The following is a 5,227-nucleotide window of genomic DNA, read 5'->3' on the forward strand; positions in this document are numbered from 1 at the left end:
TTAACGGAGGATATCAAAGTATATCAATTATTAAAACAGTAGTGTTTGTTCCAAATTTCCAAACTATAAAAATGTCTTCATTCAAACACTGCAAAGCAGATGCAGAGACCACTGGTAATGTTCCCACGCATCTGCTGCCTTTGTTTTTCTAGGTGGTAGCGGTTGTAGCTCTGGAACATGTGGAAGGGGCCTTACTGAATTGTGACAACGTACCTTGTAAATGGCATACACTCCTGACACTGTGCTGGTAGTGGAGGGATTGAACGTAGAAGCTGGTGGTTCGGGTTACAAATCTAGGGGGCTGTTCTGTCCAGGATTTTGACTTTAATTTGTTGATGGAATGTGGGCCTTGCTGATTTAACCAGCAAAAGGTACTTAATCTGACTCATTAATGTCCTTTAGGAAAGGAGCTCTGCCACCCTCATCTGGTCTGGCTGACATGTGACTCCAGACCCAGAGCAATGTGGTTGACTCTAAACTGTCCTCTGGGAAAGGAGAGATGGGCAATAAACATTGGTTAAGCTAGCAATGCCCACATTCCATCAACAAATTAAAATCAAAATCCAGGACAAAGCAGCCCTCCTGACTATCACTCAACCCACCACATCCTACATTCATTCCCTCCATTACCGACACAGTGGGAGAAGTGTACACCATTTATAAAATGCAATACCATAACTCACCAAGGGTCCTTCCCCAACATGTTCCGCAATTACAACCTTGACCATCTAGAAATTAAACAGCAGCAGATGCATGGGAACACTACCAATTACAAGTTTCCATTCATGCCAGGCACCATCCTGACGTGGCATTATAGCTTTGCTCCTTCACAGTAGTGGGATCAAAATTCTGGAACTCCCTTGCTAGCAGCATTGTGGTTGTACCTACAGCAGATAAACTTCAATAGTTCGAGAAAACAGCTCACAACCACATTCTCGAGAGCAGTTAGGGATGGGTAATGAATGCCAGCCTAGCAACACCATCCACATATCTGACAAAAGAATAAATGTAAAAGAAAGGAAGAATTGCAAAGCTTTTTCGAGAAGAGGTTGGGGCTGAAATTAAAGCTAAAATTGGCACATGTTTGGAAAGGCTTTTTTCCCGTTCCAAAATTTCTGACCAGGAAGGGTTCTGTCTGTGCTTGATGCATGATTAACTAATGATAATTTCAAAGATCAAATATTGGCCACTCTGTAAAATACATGCTTATTTATAAAACTAAAAACTCTAATTTAATGATAATAAAATATAAGTAGTATGTCAACAACCGGAACCACCATTTCAGTCATTTGTGTGAAACAAAGCTACCATGGTAGCTACAACACTTGTCCATTTTTCTATTTTTTTTAAAACCAAAGAATACTTCTTACCACGTGGGTAGCTTTCAATGTGTTGGCATCAAATCGAGTTAAGCTGGCAGTATCATCAGGGAAGCGATCACACTCCTCTAACTCGCTGGCATTGCATGGTGGCTTGTCCTTTTCAGGATCTGCATTCTGTAAATGACATAACAGCACAAAATGCAAAGTATTTAGGCATCAGGGTCACCTTTATGCGCAACATAATCTTGTACTGTTTTATTTTCTCCCTTCTTTCCCAGTGCTCTTGACTCATGCTGGGAATAATTCTGCAAGCAATGCATCCAGTCTGTTCAGGTGTAGTCACATCTATTTCAGACCGAAAAAGGATAGATCAGGGTACTTTCTAGACGGTAAGAAGTTAAATACAGTGGTGACGCCCAAAGAGACTTCAGGGTTCAGGTGCATTGATCTTTAAAATGTCATGTACAGGTGCAGAAAATAATCAGGAGAGTTAATGGAATGCTGGCCTTTCTATCTAGAGGACTGGAGTATAAGGCTGCACTTGTTATGCTGCAGCTATACAAAACCTCAGTTAGGCCCTATTTGGCTTACCGAGAGCAGGTCTGGGCACCATACCTTAGGAGGGAGGTGTTGGTCTCAGAGGGAGTACAATGTAGGTTCACAAGAATAATATCTGGACCTCAGGCGTCAAGTTACGATCAGAGACTACACAAATTAGGCCTGTTTTCTCCAGAATTTAGAAAGTTAAGGGGTGATCTAATCGAAGTTTGCAAGCTATTAACAAGAAAACACAGGGTAGATAAAGATAAATTATTTCCACTGGTTGAGGATTCTAGAATTAAGGGGCATAATCTGAAAATTAAGGCCAGACCATTCAGGTAAGATATTAGGACACATGTCTACACACAAAGGGTGGTAATGAACCCTGGCCAATGAAGATGAACCCTATTTAAGTACTTTCTTTTATTCTTCTTGTACTTCAAAATGACACTGGATTGTGGCAACAGAACACTTTTCACTGTATCTGTGAAGTGTGACAAATAATAAATCATTCAATTATTCAGATGTTTGGAATTCTCTACCATAAATGTCAGTGGATGCTTGATCGGTTGTTAATTCTAAACTGGAGAAAGATAAATTTTTGTTAGCAAAGATATTAAGGGACATGGAGAGAAGACAGATAAATGGAGTTAGGCCCCAGATCAGCCATGATCTGTGAATGGGGAAAAGGATTGAGGGACTGAATGGCCTACTGTTACTATATTCCAATAACTCACGAAGGAACACAACTTTTCAACATGGCAGACATCAAAACCCTACTTTATCCTTAACGTGCATACATGCACTTCCCAACAGGGACAACCAGAATATGATCAGAAACTGGAACCACATCCTACATCATGTCTCTCTAACCAATGGTACTTTTTCCAAATTGACTCTGGTTGATTGACACAAGTTGAGATAAGTACAGGGACTGAATGTGGTACCTTTCAGGAGGAGTATATGACACAGTGTCACACTAGGATGTTCTCAGTTCTTTCACAGTGGAGTAGAATTTCATAAGTTCAAAGATACTTTGCAACTGTGACTTTATTTGAAAATTCAAATCAGGGCAGGACTTATACACTTGATGATAAGGTCCTGGAGTGCAGGTTAACAGTTCCCTGAAAGTGAATTTGCAGGTAGTCAGGGTAGTGAAGAAGGCGTTTGGTAAGCTTGCCTTTATTGGTCACTGCATTGAATACAGGAGTTGGGATGACATGTTGTGGCTGTACAGAACATTGGTTAGGCCACTTTTGGAATACAGTGTTAAATTCTGGTCTCCTTGCTAAAGGAAAGATGTTGTGAAATTTGAAAGGGGTCTGAAAAGATTTAAGTGTTTTGCCAGAGCTGGAGGGTTTGAGCTATAGGGATAGGCTGAATAGGCTGGGGCTATTTTCCCTGGAGTATTAGAGGATGTGGGGTGACCTTATAGAACATAGAACAGTACAGCACAGTACAGGCCCTTCGGCTCATGATGTTGTGTCGAACTTTTACCCTAATCTTAAGGTCTATCTAACCTCCAACCCTACCTTATACTATCATCCATATGCCTATCTGATAGCCGCTTAAATGCCCCTAATGAGGCTGACTCAACTACCCTCTCCGGCAATGCATTCCACGCCCCTACCACTCTCTGAGTAAAGAACCCACCTCTGACGTCTCCCCTATATCTACCTCCACTCACGATAAAACTATGCCCCCTCGTAATAGTTACCTCCATCCTAGGAAAAAGTCTCTGGCTGTCTACTCTATCTATACCTCTGATCATTTTGTACACCCCTATCAAGTCACCTCTCATCCTTCGTCGTTCTAAAGAGAAAAGCCCTAGCTCTCTCAACCTTTCCTCGTAAGACCTTCCCTCCATTCCAGGCAACATCCTGGTAAATCTCCTCTGCACCTTTTCCAACGCTTCCACATCTTTCCTGTAATGAGGCGACCAGAACTGGACACAATACTCCAGATGTGGCCAAACCAGGCTTTTGTATAGCTGGAGCATAACTTCATGGCTCTTGAACTCAATCCCTCTATTCATGAAAGCTAACACACCATACGACTTCTTAACAACTCTATCCACCTGGGTGGCAGCTTTCAGGGAACTGTGGACATGAACCCCAAGATCACTCTGCTCCTCCATACTGCCAAGGATCTTTCCGTTAACCCTGTATTCTGCTTTCAAGTTTGTCCTTCCAAAATGAATCACCTCACACTTTTCAGGGTTAAACTCCATCTGCCACTTCTCAGCCCAGCTCTGCATTCTATCAATGTCCCTTTGTAACCTAGAACAGCCCTCCGCACTGTCCACAACTCGACCCACCTTTGTATTATCCGCGAACTTACTAATCCACCCTTCCACTCCTTCATCCAAATCATTTACAGAAATCACAAATAGAAGAGGTCCCAGAACAGATCCTTGTGGTACACTACTCGTAACTGAGCACCATGTTGAATATTTTCCGTCCACTACCACCCGTTGTCTTCTAAGGGTCAGCCAATTCTGAATCCAATCTGCCACTTTTCCCCCTATCCTATGCCTCCTTACTTTCTGCATGAGCCTACCATGGGGAACCTTATCAAACGCCTTACTTAAATCCATGTATATCACATCTACTACTCTACCTTCATCCATGTGTTTGGTCGCCTCGTCAAAGAATTCAATAAGTTTTGTGAGGCATGATCTATCCCTCACAAATCCATGCTGAATATCATGAATCAAACTATGACTTTCCAAGTGATCATAAATCCTGTCTCTCAGAGCCCTTTCCAATAATTTGCCCACCACTGACGTAAGACTAACTGGCCTGTAATTTCTGGGGTTATCCCAATTCCCTTTTTTGAACAAGGGAATGACGTTTGCCTCTCTCCAATCTTCCAATGTAGTCGAGGAGAATACTGAGATACAGTCTATTAGACTAGACGGGATTGAGGGTCATAAGGAGGAGGTGTTAGCAATTCTGGAAGGTGTGAAAATAGATAAGTCCCCTGGGCCGGATGGGATTTATCCTAGGATTCTCTGGGAAGCTAGAGAGGAGATTGCAGAGCCTTTGGCTTTGATCTTTATGTTGTCATTGTCTTCAGGAATAGTGCCAGAAGACTGGAGACTAGCAAATGTTGTCCCCTTGTTCAAGAAGGGGAGTAGAGACAACCCTGGTAATTATAGACCAGTGAGCCTTACTTCGGTTGTGGGTAAAGTGTTGGAAAGGATTATAACAGATAGGATTTATAATCATCTAGAAAGGAATAATTTGATTAGGGATAGTCAACACGGTTTTGTGAAGGGTAGGTCGTGCCTCACAAACCTTATTGAGTTCTTTGAGAAGGTGACCAAACAGGTGGATGAGGGTAAAGCGGTTGATGTGGTGTAT

The 5,227-nt window shown here is 42.2% G+C and overlaps 1 long non-coding RNA gene across 1 annotated transcript in view; it reads right to left on the reverse strand.

The window, feature by feature from the left end:
* Positions 1-1,368: 1,368 nt before the first annotated feature.
* Positions 1,369-5,227, reverse strand: part of LOC109923574 — a 14,394-nt gene continuing 10,535 nt past the window's right edge. Inside the window, exon 3 of the long non-coding RNA XR_007261984.1 lies at positions 1,369-1,496. This is a non-coding gene — a long non-coding RNA (uncharacterized LOC109923574). The remainder of the gene's footprint in view (positions 1,497-5,227) is intronic.

The sequence above is a fragment of the Rhincodon typus genome, chromosome 4 (genome assembly GCF_021869965.1).
Source record: "Rhincodon typus isolate 14 chromosome 4, sRhiTyp1.1, whole genome shotgun sequence".
NCBI lineage: Eukaryota > Metazoa > Chordata > Chondrichthyes > Orectolobiformes > Rhincodontidae > Rhincodon > Rhincodon typus.